This window comes from Meles meles, chromosome 3 (genome assembly GCF_922984935.1).
Source record: "Meles meles chromosome 3, mMelMel3.1 paternal haplotype, whole genome shotgun sequence".
Lineage (NCBI taxonomy): Eukaryota > Metazoa > Chordata > Mammalia > Carnivora > Mustelidae > Meles > Meles meles.
Window position 1 is genome coordinate 63,664,666 of NC_060068.1, and position 15,526 is coordinate 63,680,191.

Here is a 15,526-nt window from a genome sequence, read left to right on the forward strand (position 1 = left end):
CTGTTATATTTAAACTCTTAAAATTTGTTTTCACTTGTGCCTCAATATAAGATTGCTCATATTTTGTGAACTTTATGGCCAAATGTAAATTTTGGATACCTTAATACACTTGAATTATCTTTTTCTGGGTTATTTAAAAAATAATTTCAGTGTACTTATTGAAGAATAGTTTTTCCCCAAATCATGAATAATTGCATTTTTTACCTTTTTTTGAAGTATAATATATGTCACAGTAGTAAGAGAATTTTTTTTACAATTAACCATAAGGAATTGCTAATTTCAGACAAGTTATGATTTTGTGATTGTTGTTACTATTGATGAACTTTTGCTGTCTGTAGACTTAATTTGATTGTACATGCTAAGAAATGTGTAAATAGAAAATTGAGTTTTTCCAGTACACAGAATAAATATTGTGTACATCTTACTGCTTCATTTAAAAGTGTAATAAATGATAAACTCCCAATAAAATACACCTATAAATTCTGTGTTTAAAATAGATGATAAACTTTATAGGAGTAGTATCAGAATTATTTTTAAATTATTACTATTAATATTTATTATTAATAGAAAGTCTTAATCATTCCTTCCTCTAATATGCATTTCTGAATTTGTGTTTATATATGGGCTATAGCACGGAGATTTGGAATACCTGTAAATGGATTTTAGAGCTCTAGGAATAAAGGCAAGCTAAGGGGAGATCATATTTCTGCTTATTATAAATCTACATTTGTGAATCTGTTTATTATGTCAAAAAAATGCAAAAATTCAATGTAAATCAGTATAGTCTTTCTAACTTTCTAAGTTGAAAACATTTCAAGAGTGAAGAGTTTAATTATATATCATTCAATACCATCTAAGAGTACTTCTAAATAATGCTAACTTGAAGGAGATGTTAGTGTGTGGATGTCAGAGCTCTGCTTCTACACGATAGCTTTACAATGCAGTCTTTTTTCTTTCTTCCCTGGTAACTGAGTGTTTATGAATGGGATCCTAACTGTGGCAACTATCCTTCTTCATTTTGTTTTATCACTTTTTACATACTCCTTAGAACCTCCTGGCACTATTTTTGAGGTATTAGTTTTGGTTATTTTCGTCCGGTTTCTTAAGTTTTCTCATAGAATTTAATGGCATCAGTAATCTATGAAAGGATGTTCCAGAGGCAAGCCTGAATCTGAAACCTGGAGGGCTCCAGTGTTTTTCAGTAAAGGGTTATCTGGAATGAGAATTCAAGACCTGGGAGACCAGAGTAAGGTTTGAGCTGCTTTTCCCTCTCTAGCAGCTGTTAACCTTTGCTTGGGATCTGCCTCTTCACTTAATTTTCTCTTTTCCAAGTTAGGACATAAAGGCTAGGGAAATGCAAGAGAAGAACATTTTCTTAGGAGGTACCAAGTTAGACTGAATAATGAGAAACCAACATGTGCAGGGTTCCAAACTCTTGATTCAGACACATGCAGCTTTTAGCAGGCTTAGAAAGAATATGGTTTTCTCTGGCACACCTTTTGCCCCCAAAAGGCCCCAGGCATCATTGCAAAGCTGGTGGTTGATATTTGAGACCTTGGAAGTCCTTTTCTCAATTCTGCCTACCTCCCCCAGGCTTTCCTGTGTCACGTGTCCAGGCTTCCTCAGTTTATCTTCCCAAGCTTAATTCTCCCTTCCTACTCCATTCCTTGCCTGGGTGTAGTTCACTGATAAAGATAACTTAGATGTAAATGACTGATAGGTTTAAATCTTAATGGGTGTTTGAATTTTAACAGATAACCTTTTTTAACCCAGGGGATGGTTATTGTATTTAGGAGAGTGGGAGGAGGGGCAGGAGGCTATAGACTGAGAGCAATGGAATACTTGGCCCTACCTTGCTTACTTTGCTTGCCCTCTCCTCTACAACCCCCCCAACTCCCACCCCCACCCGCAGCCCCCTTTTTATTATTCTAACTGGGAACAAAATATATGGACTCAGCATTGTTTCTGAGCCTGCAGCTGCATTCCATCCACCCTTCCCCCCTTCTCTTTGCAGAGCTCTCACCAGCCCTTTGGGACTTAGTAAAAACAAAGAGTCATTACAGGGGAGAGAGTGGGTTGGCACAGCCTACAGGGAATATGCAGAGCCACAAATGTGAGGGTCTTCTGTACAGTGCTCCTCTGTTATTCTCGAGAGCCATGATAATTTAACCTTGCCTTGCTGATTGCTTTAAAAGCCCTGAAGAAGTATGCTTACAGTTTTTTCCTGGGTGGAAAATGTTCAAGACTTTTAAGAAGGTTTTAAAGGCTTAAATTTAGATTTCCCACAAAAGTTAGTTTTTCTTAATAAGAAATTTTAATATACTGTTTCAGAAATTTTGAAAGTTTTTCTGGAAAGGATTTGGCAAACCTAACAAATTTACAGTCTTTTTACTCAACTGTGATCAGAAATAGACATTAACTATTATAGTTATATAGTCATATAGGCATATTTGAAACATAACTGGAGTACTGCTAAAATATCATTTCAAAGGTGACCATTAAGAGACTGTTAAGGGTATTTCGTTTCCCTGATGCAAAGCACTGTGTGGTTATTGCTGTTCCTTGTTACTAATTATAGGATTTTTCTTGCTTTAGTAATGTCTTTAGAAGGTCAGAGATTGGGTCTTGGCAGGTTAGCTTTTAAGTTTATTTACTTTTGTGCCTGAACATGTTCTCTTCGGTTGAAGTTTTCCTCTAAATAAATGCAGCCTGGAACATTAAACAAACTATAGCAATATGCTGTTAACAAGTGAAATTGTTGAGAACCATTGACTCCCTAGATTTTTATCATTGCTGACCTGCAGCTTGTATAGAATAAAAAAGTGTAAATTCTGTCTTTCACATTCCTGCTCACCCTTTCCCTTTAGTGGAAGACGGTGCTCAGTAAATTGAGTGGTCATTGAAGGCATTTTCTGGAATCTGAAAGATAAGGAAATATCTTGGGAGCAGTTGAGTATGATTTCTAAACTCATGAATATTAGGAGCTGACTGAATTAGCCAGAAATGCCTTGTGGACTCTCAAGGGTCAATCAGTTATCCTCACAGTCCTAATCACACCTAGGATACTCATAACTGAAGGTTTATTGGGATTATAAATTTCTATAGATCATTCTAATTGACTGAAAAGGTAGCTGGTGAGATTCATAGGGCCTACAATAATAAGGTGTTTTGAATTATAGTGTTCAGAGGGGTGTATTGGTATAATGCACCTGGTTTTCAGAAGATGTCTGTCTCTTGATTGTCAGGTAAACGTTACACAAATCATTTGTATATTTACAGAAATATAGTTCTGTCTTTTGTATTTTAACTGTATACTGAAAATGTAGCAGGTGAAAATTTTCCAAAAATATGTGTTCCAGTAAAATTTTTACGACTACACCCTATTTTTATGTTTGCTGAGGATTCTAGTCTAAAGACACAATAGAGACAGAGCTGTAATTACAGTCTATGTCTTCAGACTACCAGAGGAAAGTTCCCCTCAGTATACTGTACAGCTTGGAAGGGACAGGAACTGGAAGCAACTGAACTCATCATTTTCAAGTACTGGCAGTTGTTACTAGTGCAGTTATCTACTGACCTAGTTATTCTTTACAATAAATTATAAACAGGTGCCTAAGCAATGGTGTGCTAATAGGTTTGTTGTTATATTTGTTTCTTACTTATTTCACAAACATTTTTCTAGTCCTTACTGGTGTCAAGTACTTTGCTAAGTGCTTAGTGTGCAGATACAGGGATGTGTAAGACATGGGTTCTGTCCTCAGGGAACTCAGTCTGACTAGTACTACAGGAAAAAATTAATAATGTAGGACTTATCCAGAACTCACCACTCAGAATTTCTTGTCAGGAACAAGGCTTATGTATATTTCTGATCGGTATGAATCAGCATTTTCCCCCCAAGATTTTATTTATTTATTTATCAGAGAGAGAGCAGCGCGCACAAGCAGGGGGGGCTGCAGGCAGAGGGAGAAGCAGGCTCCCCACTGAGCAGGAAGCCTGATATGTGTCCAGATCCCCAGGACCCTGAGATCTTGACCTGTTTAACCAACTGAACCACCCAGCCATCCCTGAATCAGCATTTTTTTTTTTTTAAAGATTTTATTTTTTATTTATTTGACAGAGAGAGAGATCACAAGTAGGCAGAGAGGCAGGCAGAGAGAGAGGAGGAAGCAGGCTCCCAGGAGCAGAGAGCCCGATGCGGGGCTTGATCCCAGGACCCTGAGATCATGACCTGAGCCAAAGGCAGCGGCTTAATCCACTGAGCCACCCAGGTGCCCCTGAATCAGCATTTTAAATAAAGATGTCAATGGGTGCAAAATACATCCTGGTGATAGATATGTAAAATTCCTGAAGGCCTATTAAAATCTGTATACACATACACAAAAAGGTAAATCTGTGGTATTATTTAAATAAAAACTGAATTTCAACAGCAAGTAATGGCCGCATCTGCTGACCTTTTGTGGCCTTGCAGAGTGCACTTGCCTGCAGCCTCAGGACTCATATCCAGAGAATGAGTGTCCCAGGGCAGTGAGAAATAATGTTAACTTTGTCACAGTAAATGCGATTCCAACCAGACCTCAGTATTTATGAGAATGTTGTTCCAGAATTTTCTAATTTAATTGCCTACTTCAGACTTAGCAATCCCAGAGGCTTTAGAAAATAAATGTTTCTTTGGCATATATAATTTAGAAATTATTTTTAAGAAGAGGACTGAAAATAGAAAATATTTTCTGTAAGTACCATGTAGTGTCTCCTGTAAAATAGTGAGTCACACATGCGTTTCCAGGAATGAACAAGGAATAACTAGCCAAACAAGTTTTAAATGTATGTCTTCCAAAAGGTACTGTGACCTTCTGAAGATTTAGATCATCATTTAACTGCTAACTTTAAAGGCTTGAATAATGCTGTAAAACTCTTAGAGTAGAGTCATTAACTAAAAAGAACAGAGGGTTGCATTTTTCTTGTAACCATTCAGAAATATTTTGTCAGTGCTCAGTTTCCTTTGCAGGGTTGGGGAGAAGATTGGGTCTGAAATACTAAATTATACAGTATTTGAAATTAGTAGGCAATTTCAACCCACCTACAGATGCTTTCTGCAGAGTACCCTTCTTTAACCTACTTGATACCTGGGAAGCAAAGATAACTATCCGTTTGAAACAGCAGCAGAGATAAAAATAAATCCCCAGCACTGCCATTCCTTCGTAGATGATATGCCTGTACTCTGCTTTCCCCTGTTGTTTTTGGTTTGGCTAGCCCACTGATTTTGCCAATAGTTGTGTTTAGTCAGTCTGCTCAAAGGTTGCTGACTACTAATAGCTACCTTTAAACATTCAGCTCTGAATATAATTAATACTAGAAAGATTTTAGAATTATATCTTTTTATAATGGCAGTTCTGTTTTAATTTTTTTAATATTGCAGTGGTTGACATGTATAGATAACATTTTAATATTTGCATTGAATCATAACTCTTTAACCATGTGTTGATTTACTAAGGTGTCAAACAATAATGGCCCATGACAATAAATGGCCTAATTTGAAATACTTAACTTCAGTATATATCCAGGATATAGCTAACATATTATAATTTCATATATCCTGTAATATATAACATATAATTTATATATATATATAAAAGCTTATTTGGCCAGGAGTATGGGCTGACACCGTAGAAACTCATTTTATCTCAAACAATAATTGAATCATAGTTTGAAGCTCCTGTAAATTGACCAGTTGGTCTATTTTATCCTACCATAGCCCTCTGCCCTCCTTTTCTTCTGGATGAGAACTAGCCGTGGTGTTTCTAAAGGAGAGCAGTGAGCTAAATTGACCATCCATTGTTTCACACCTTGACTAAGTAACAGGACAGGCACCAGGGAAACAGGCCCCTCTTCTGCCCTGGAAGAGTGCAAAGGGCAGAGGGTGGGAGGATGACTTGGCCTTTCTGTTTGTGGTGCCTGCAGAAACTGTCTCAGAGTACTTGCTGAGCACACCTTCACACAAATTCAGTGTGGGCTACAAAGGACAAGCCTCCCAAAATATGATCACAAACAGGACCTGAGGGCATTCTGCTCTGTTCTTCATTCACCATACTGCAGTCACTTTAGAAGGCAGCAGTGGAACTGTAATTGAAATCTGAAGCAGCCACAAAGGCCATAAATTGCATTCTTAGCAGTGTTAAGCCTACTGTCTACATTCAACAAGCATCATGAATACTCACTGTGTACCATGCACCATGGTTGACACTGTATAGACAAAGGTAAATAGGACTTTGAAATGCCAGCTCTTGTTCCTAACTGACAGTATCTGTTTGTCAATAAAATCTGCCACTGGTGGCATTGCCTTTTTGTTTTTCACCAAAAACTGAAACTTGTGAAATTGAGTCGCCAGTGTTACAGAAATTGTCACTTATTAGCACTCGCTTATTTAAGCTTGGAAAATAGTATTTTACCATTCTTTAATACCTTACCATGAGCATTACTTAAGTATCTTTTGACTTCTAACTATGTCAAGACGCTGTTCTAGGCATATAAGATAAGCTTATGAAGACTTTTATTACTAAGAAAAGTCGAAATTTAAGTAAGCAGGAAAAATTTAGCAGAATATGCCAAAGCCCTAGATTTTTTCCATTTAATGTTTAGCGTCGTTGGAATTGGAGTGCATCTCATTATAAATGCATCTTAGTATTGTGTCATAGTTGGTCAGCATTTTATATTATGCAGTGGTACATAAAATCATAGTCTTAACAATTGCTGGCATCGTAGAGTCCATGAAATACAGCAGTGCAGTGGAAGTATTTAGACAGTCTGTGTGTTCTGTGATAAGATTTTACCTGAATAAAATCTTTTCGAAAGTTTTCTTTCCTGACCCCACCCTTGACTAGCCTGTTTGGTTAGCTCGATATGTTAGATAATCCGGGAGAATTTACAGGGAAGGTATATTTTTATAACCATTCTTGAATTGTGATCTAACTGGAAAGAACAAAAGTATGAAATTATAATGTTCTCAAATTAGTTTTGAAGCTAAAACCATTACTTAACAAAAGTAACTTGTTTTGAAAACAAGTTTAGAAGAGTTTTATGGATTTAAAGACTTCAAAAGTCCACAGACATGCCTTGAGGCTAATGAATTTGCCCTTATTAGGCTAAGAAGTCTCAAATCTCTCTGCCTAGTCTTACAATTAATACCATATTTAGCATAAAGGAACACTTATCTATTCGATTATTTTGTTGATAGATTCCAGTTACTTTTCAATGATTACAGCTAAAATTAATTGAATATTTATTACATGCCAAGAACTCCGTACTTTATACACATCATTCTCACTTAATCCTCACAGGAATGCTGTGAAGCAGATACTCCCATTTTGCTGATGTATATACATACCATACATGTATACATACATAAAGTTAGTTTTTGAAGCTCACACAGTCAGAGAGCCTACAATCTAAACTCTAATCTAATCTAATCCAAACTCTAATATCTGATTTCAGAGCCTGCTCTCATCACTACAGTGATCCCCACCTGCCTGTAATAAATGTTCAATAAGCATTTTACTTATTCTCACATTCATGTAAACATCTGTTGAGTACCTCTCCCACTAGCAAGAGGAAGAGCAATGGTTAGGAAGGTCTTAGGGAACTAATGTTGTTTGCACTGGGCTTTGACGGATTACCAGGAGTTGGCTGATCAAAAGAGGAAGAAAAAGCTTTTCAGTCCAATAGTTCAGCATGAGCCAAGTGGTAAGCAGGCTTGTCAAACGTTCCCACTTTCTTAGTGAATTTGAATTTCACCTTGGAGATCAATACTTCTTCTTTACAAAAATTTTCCCAGGAGTCTATGATGAGGTCTGGGAAGCACAACTTTAAAATATTTTCCCTTAGGCTTTCTTACGATAGCTAGGTTTGCTATAATTAAGAACATTATAAGAATGTCCAGATATATAGATATATAAGTGTGTATACATTCTGTTCTCAGGAGAAGGTTCACAACTTTCATTATTTTCTGGATGGCACCCATTGCAGTAGGTGCTTTCAAACATTTAGAAACAATTCATGGTAAGAAAAAAACATTTTACATTATAACCCTCTACACTATAGGTATACACATTCACCCAGCTTAAAACAGAAATTTCACAGCGCAATTTTGTTTCTTCATCAGTAGAGTCTTATATATTCTATTTCATTTTAAAGAATCCTGGTCATAATCCATTAAATTAATGTCATGACCTTCCAGTGGATCACAGTCTATGTTTTAAAAAGCACTGCAGGAAATTATCATCTATTTAAAAAATTTTACCCACGGATTCATGTGGTCAGATTTGCATTTTAGCATGCTTATCCAGTAGCTCCCCTAGTTTAGTCATTCCTTTTATATTGGAAGGAAGAAAAGAGTCAAGGATGTCTCTGTATTTATGATGAGTATTTGGTTGGATGGTGGGGCTATTAAATCCGAAATAGATGAAAAACACACTGAGGCAGGAGGCATGGGGTGTGTTTTATTTGAGACATGCTGTACATGGGGGGTTAGGTAATACTCCGTCTCTCATTCTGTCAAGATGGAGCTGTCCCGGAGGCAGTGGCATCTGGGAGTTTGGACCAAAAGGATTTTCAAGAAAACAACTCCAAAAGACATTTCACAGGATTTAATTATACATGGAAGTTCAGCAGTAAGAAGGGGAAAAAAAAAAAAAGTGTATTTACTGATGGAATTCTGATATAAAGCTGTATTTAAGGAGTTATTTTTTTTCAACTGTTAAAAATACTGGTTGACTTATGAATACTTAACTAATGAGTGTTAGTACTTTTAATTATCAACATTTAGGGAATTTAAAGCTCCTTTTGCCAAATTTTGTTCACACTAATTTAGAATAATGGCACTAAACTGTGCATACTGTTTCAGTGGAAGAATAATATAACAGTGGAAACTCAAGTGGGCAGAAGACTGCACATGGCATCACACTGTTTTTATAAAGTTGAATAATAAGCAAAACTAATACATTGTAGGTATACACACATGCAATAAAATTATTGGAAACAAAAGAAATGATCATCAAAAAAGTTAGAGTAGTTTTGTTTGGTAGAAAAAGGCAGACATAAGGGATTGGAGTAGAGCACATGGTTAGATCATTGCTATTGTTCTATTTCTTAAGTTGGACAGTGAGTTCATAGGTGTTCATTAAATCATCCAGCTGTATTTATTTTGTAGAAATAACTATCACATAAAGATTATTCTCATTTACTTCAAATATGATCTCTCATCTTATCTTCAGGGATTAAATGACAAAAGCCAGAATATATTTCAACAGATGCCAAAAGGCATTTGATAAAAATTCATATTAAATCTGAATAAAAACTTAAGGAAATAAGTAAGTAGGGAATAGAAGATTTCTTCCTTAGCATGATAAAAAAAAGTCTCTATGAAACTAATAGCCAGTTACATACTTAATGATAAGACAATAGAAATATCTTTATTAATGTTAGCAATAAAGTACACATGCCCACTGTCATCTCTGTAGTTTTGCATTGTTCTGATAATGATCAGCAATGGATAAGAAAATGAAATAAAAGCTATGGATAATAGATGTTTGCCAGTATCTGCAGATAATTCAAGTACACAAGGAAAAAACTTTAGGATTTCTTTCAGTAAGGTAGTCACTTCAGAAAGGACTTGTAAAATCACTGGCTTAATATTGGGTGGCTGGTGTGACAAGACATTTCTCAAAATGAAAGAAAGAGCAGGATTTTTTTTTTCTTCTAAGATTTATTGGAGTGCAAGCTGGTGGGAGAGAGGGAGAGAAAGATCTCAAGCAGACTACTTCCCCTCCCCCACCCCGCTGCCCCACCGCAAGTGCAGCGCCCCACAGAGCATTTGAACTCCCAATTGACCCTGAGATCATGACCTGAGCCAAAATCAACAGTTTGACATTTAACAGACTGAGCCACCCAGTTGCCCAAAAAAACAGGATATTTTTTAATTGATGGGAATATGATCGCAGTAGAAAGCAATAATTGATAATGTATGTAGGAGAGAGGGAAAGATTTGCTGGAGCAATGTCCCTGAGTAGGTTAGAGAAATGGTATCTGATAAAGAGACTGGCTTTAGACAGGAGCAAAGAAAGTTCATCTGTGGTATCTAGTAAGAAGACATGTATATGAGTGCGGATTTTGAAGTTATTGTTGTTTGTTAGACCACTTCTTTGGCTATATCTTTGATCTAAAGTCAAAACACATAGGCCAAAGTCTTAAATGTTAGAGCATGGCAATGTGTTGGCATATGGAACATGCCCAATAAATGGTAAGTATAATTTTTAAAAAATAACTGGCTCCTTAAGCACTAGCAATTAGTATTTCAGTGTAAAAATGATCTCATTTATGGTAGCAACAAAAAATTTACCAAAATGAAATACCAAAAATTAAGTATAGGTCATGTTATTCTAGATATGTCTAAAGAGCTATATTACTTTCCTGGTGGGTATAAGAAAATATGCAAGTGGTAAATGGCAAGACTGTCCATTTAAGTAAGAAACTTTTAAAACTGTCATTTCATCTCCCTAATTAATCAGTAGGTAAAGGACATATATATACCATTATACTAATTTTAGAAAATATATAGAAACATAAATATAAACCTACAAAGTAAATATGAAATGCTCTAGACCCAAATGTCATTGCTGGTAATCTGTATGAGATATTTTTTTACATGTATATTTGTTTGTTTCCATTCCTGATTGGTCTGTACACATAAATGTTTTGAGATACCAAGTTTAGATATATAAAGAATCCAAGAGAACGGCTAAATATTAAAAGTTGAAAAAAAATAGGTGGGCAGTGAAAATAGAGAAGGCAGGTCTAAGAAGTTATCTAGAGCTGGACACGAGCTAAATATCTTGCTAGTCAAAGACTTGATAGAGCTGCTTTGTCATCTATCAATGGAGAAAGAAAGTTTTCTCCCCGTCTGTGATCTTTCTCCCCATTGGAAGGAAGGTACAAGCAGAGTTACTGGTGTTAACAAGGATATGAGAGGAAAGGCCACTTTTCTTTTTGAGTAAACAGTTGACATTTTGGAGCAGTGGTATTGTGGTGTGCCCTAGGAATGGGTCTGCTCTAAAAAGGACAAATTATGGGAATGAAAGTAGTAGTCAGCTGAATTTAAAAAGTTAAAATTCTTAGGGATTTATAGGTAATGAAATTCAGAATGCATAAAACTGATTAAGGATAACCAAGTTGCGTCCACAGTATGAGGGTTGGTACTTTATTAGCCATAGAAAAGGGACGATCTTAAACAGCTTTGTGTTTAATAATAATTCAGTAAGTTATATTGGGGATATTTTAGACTGAGAATGTAGGGTATAGACATATTTACGAATGTGGTAATACTCTACAAATCAATACCAAGAAATTATTTAACTAATCTGAATGCTTTTTAGTTTTCTCTTAATCTTGTGCTAGTAATTCATGGAAGTCAGTCTTCACAGGCTAGAAATAAGGGGTGGCATTTGATGTGTTCCATTTCCACTGAACAGTAAGATGATGCTGACTTTATTTCCACAGCTATTCAAAAGTTTTATATTTGGCTGTAAAGAAAAACTTTGTTCTAGGGATGCTTGGTATTTTGTTTTGTTTTTTTAAGGTAGTGTTTCTGTTCCTTCATGGAGAACTTGAAGCATAAGATAATTATGAATCCAGGATTAACTTTGGATAGTCTTATGTTTCACAATTTCTGATTCTGTAAAAAACAAAACCAACAAACAAACCAAAAAACTACTAATTTTTAAAAAAAATATTTAAGGTGATTGAGTCATGAAAGGCCAATGTCATAGTGATAACTTAAAACCTAATTATTTTTTAAAGATGTTGTTTTTGATTGAAAAACTAATGAATGTACATCATAGAATTGTATGTAAAATACATACGAGGACAAAGATGAATAAATGTCTTAACAATGAAAACCAGCTAGTGTTGTTGGATTTCTCCTAAGTCTTTTTTTTTCTATATTCACAAATACATTTTTTAAATTGTAGTGACAGCGTATTTATTGCTCTTTTTTTTTTTTTAAGATTTTATTTATTTATTTCACAGAGAGAGAGATCACAAGTACGTAGAGAGGCAGGCAGAGAGAGAGGAGGAAGCAGGCTCCCCGCGGAGCAGAGAGCCCGATGCGGGGCTCGATCCCAGGACTCTGAGATCATGACCTGAGCCGAAGGCAGTGGCTTAATCCACTGAGCCACCCAGGCGCCCCATTTATTGCTTTTTTATATTCTGCTTTTTTCTTTAGTAATCCTCCTATTACTTACATAGTTTCTATGTAACAGTTAACAGTAAGTCTTGTGTGTAAATCTTTATTTAATTTCTAATGATTTCTTCAGGCTAGATTCCTAGATGTGGAATTACTAGGTCAGAAGTATGAATGTTTTTAAATTTTTTTTATAACTGTTGCTGCTCCCCCATGCTCTCCTCCACCCTCAGAAAGCCTCTGCTGTTTATTTCCACAGCTGTTTGAAAGTACCCATGTTTTTCTCTGGCCAATACTGAATACACGTTTTTCTTGATTTCAAAAAAAAAAATCATTTGCTAATGTTTAAAAACTGTTTGACATTGTGATTTGCTTGATAATGTCTGCATTGGTAAAATGCATTTAAGACATTGTTGAAGTATTGTCATGTTTACTGTCTCCACTGATATTACTAGGAGTGGTTTGAGTTTTTCATTTAATTATGTGTTTTTCCCAATATAGTGGGCAGAAGATTTTATTTGAGTAATTCAAGGACCTTCTTTGAAGTAACTACTCTATTCCTCTAACTTTTTTTTTTTTAAAGATTTTATGTATTTATTGGACAGATAGAGATCACAAGTAGGCAAAGAGGCAGGCAGAGAGAGAAGAGGAAGCAGGCTCCCTGCTGAGCAGAGAGCCTGACGTGGGGCTTGATCCCAGGACCCTGAGATCATGACCTGAACTGAAGGCAGAGGCTTAACCCACTGAGCCACTCAGGCGCCCCTATTCCTCTAACTTTTTAAAATAATTACTCTTAATTCTCTTTGTATATATTTTACTGTTTTGCCATTTCTCTTTACCACTGCTGATGGTCATAGTAATTTAGTGCTTTTGAGTTTCCTCTCTCCTCTTTGGATGCTGGTCTTCCTTAAGAGAATATTTTGCAAGATTTTCATGAAATCTGCTTATATGAATTATCTTTTTTTTAGGGGGCAGTGCAGTAAATTATTGGCAAGGGGATAAAAATATTTTGCTACTTGATATAGTTTCAGTGTTCAGATATAGTCATTAATTGTCCATTGTTCATGGCAAAGGGTAAGTCTTGGCCCTTTCTTTGCCAAGTTATATTCCTTTATTTGAAGGCATGTTTGATGGCTTTGCCAATAGCTCGAACATACTGTCCTTAAAAATGAATCTTTTTAGTCCAGTATTTCTTAAAATTATAAATCAATTTATCTAAGAGACTTGACAGCTCCTCTTATTTACATTAGACCGCTAAGTCTCTAAGAAATCAGAGCTGCAGTTTCTAATTTAGCTCTTGATGCACTGTATATATCAGTAGTATATCAATAGCTTTACACGTTAAATAATTTTACTTCCTTTAGCGTCCCGAAGAAAATTAGCACATGAATCTGACTTATGCAAATTGAACAGAACTAAATTTTATGAAATGGACCCCATCTCAGAAATGTATTTTCAGGGTAGGTGTTTAGAAAGAGATCCATAAAAAATTAAAATACTATATAGGCTTTATTCCTTTTTAGGGCTTCCTGTAGATTTGACACTAAAAATCCCTACAAACTTTAAAATACTGTTTGAATTTATGAAGATTGTAAGCTTTCAAGTAACAAAATCCTTGTGTTCATGAGACCTCTTAATTCTGTTTGTTTCTTTGTTGTGCTGCAGCTAGTATCTAGGGCTCTGAAGGAAGCATATTTTTAACAGAGAGGGCACTAGGGAAGCAGTATTTGCTCCCCTTCTAGGGTAGCAGCAGGCATCTGTAATTTTTCAGCCTTCCATGGATACTTGTAGCTGATTTGTTCTTGTACCTAATTTCTCTGTACTTTGAGTTTGAAACATTTAGAAATACTGCTAGTCTTTTTGGCTGTTTGTTTTCCCAGATAGTTTCTCTGACTCATACTTAAGCTAACGCTAAAATTTGACCTTGAAGGTTTCTAGTCTCTTAATTTTGTAAATAACAAAGATTCAAAATAAGTATTGTCAGCTTTTTTTTTTCTCTCTCTCAGTATTATCAGCTTTTGATGATCCACAGGACACTTATTATATGTCTCTGCCATTTGAAAATTACTTCAAAAATCAAATACATCATTACATACGTGTTTGCATCAAACAAGCTAAAATCAGAGCGGGAGCTCCCCAATAGTGTCTTTACATCACCAGAGCGAACATTTTGGGACACATACTGTGGGCCATACATTGTGCCAAGCACCTTTAGAAGGGTTATTTTTTAAAATTTAACAGCAGTCCTGTTAGGTGAATATCATTATCCTCATTTTGCTGATAAGGAAACTGGGGATTAAAAAGGTTAAGTTATTTGCCCAAGGTAACACAGATGGTAGAATCCAGAACCAAGTCGGAAACTGGGCAGCATGCTCCAGAACTCGTTATGTAGCACACTCGATACGCTGTTTGCACTGTTCCCTTTTCCTCTGTGTGTAAAAGAGTTCCACTTTTCTCTTCTCAAAAACTTGAGGAAATCCACCTTACAAATGGAGATACAAAGGGATCCAATAATAAAAAAAAAATTTTAAAGAGCAAAGAGAACAAAGACGCAGAACACCATTTTTTATCTTTCGTATCCTCCAAATATTTGGCACTAATTCTCTTCAAAAAATGGCACATAAGAATTTATATTTTGTACACTCTATTGCAGTGTCATTAAAGATGTGACTAAAATTTAATTAATAAAATTATAGCCCCCAACTGTTCTACATCTTGTTGCTGTTTCTCTTTCCTTGGCATAGAGCCTTGGTTTTGTGTCTTGGGTCCCCAGAGCCTGGGGATTCTGTGATGTCACCACAGTGGCTACTGCAGTAGTCCCAGTCCCTCATCATTCCTTTCCTCAACCAGAGCAATGCTGACTCTGCCTGTAATACCTGGTGGGTTTTCCCATAAGATTTATTCTGAAAAAGATTTAGCTTAAAAAAAATATATGACTATTCTTGGCGTTGAAAAAGAGAGAATTAGGAGTTGAAGATACTTCCAAATCTACATGAAAATAGCCCTCAGACTTTGATATTGTTTATGTTTTTGAACTTAATGAGTTTTCACGGTAACGTTGACTGGTTTGGGATAAAACCATGTGTTCTGCGAAATTCAGGGCGTTGGCCACTATTAGCAATTTATATTGATGTTGAGGATTCACATCTGTTAAGTACCAGTCTCCTCTAGACTTACACAACTGTTGCTGATGGCCACTCATGAATTCTATTCTCACTCACATTTTGGCAGCAGTTCCTCCTGACATTTGCAAAAAGTGCTTTCCTTAAGACTCCAGGAGAACAAAAAGGAGAGAAG

At 35.9% G+C, this 15,526-nt stretch overlaps 1 protein-coding gene across 1 annotated transcript in view; it reads left to right on the forward strand.

Moving 5' to 3' along the window:
• Positions 1-15,526, forward strand: part of ELL2 (elongation factor for RNA polymerase II 2) — a 74,815-nt gene that overhangs the window by 17,167 nt on the left and 42,122 nt on the right. The window lies entirely within an intron of this gene.